Consider the following 412-nt stretch of genomic DNA (forward strand, 5'->3'; position numbering starts at 1 on the left):
CCAGGCGTGGTGGCGGGCGCCTGTAGTCCCAGCTACTCGGGAGGCTGGGGCAGGAGAATGGTGTGAACTCAGGAGGTGGAGCTTACAGTGAGCCAAGATCGCGCCACTGCACTCCAGCCTGGGCGACAGAGCGAGACTCCATTTCAAAAAAAAAAATACAAAATTAGCCAGGCGTGGTGACGCGCGCCTATAATCCCAGCTACTTAGGAGGCTGAGGCAGGAGAATCGTTTGACCCTGGGAGGTGGAGGTGGTGGTGAGCTGAGATTGTGCCACTGCACGCCAGCCAGGGCGACAGAGCAAGACTCCGTCTTAAAAAAAAGTTAAACACGGCCGGGCGCGGTGGCTCACGCTTGTAATCCCAGCACTTTGGGAGGCCGAGGTGGGTGGATCACGAGGTCAGGAGATCGAGAC

The sequence above is a fragment of the Hylobates moloch genome, unplaced genomic scaffold (genome assembly GCF_009828535.3).
Source record: "Hylobates moloch isolate HMO894 unplaced genomic scaffold, HMol_V3 SCAFFOLD_1784, whole genome shotgun sequence".
Taxonomy (NCBI): domain Eukaryota; kingdom Metazoa; phylum Chordata; class Mammalia; order Primates; family Hylobatidae; genus Hylobates; species Hylobates moloch.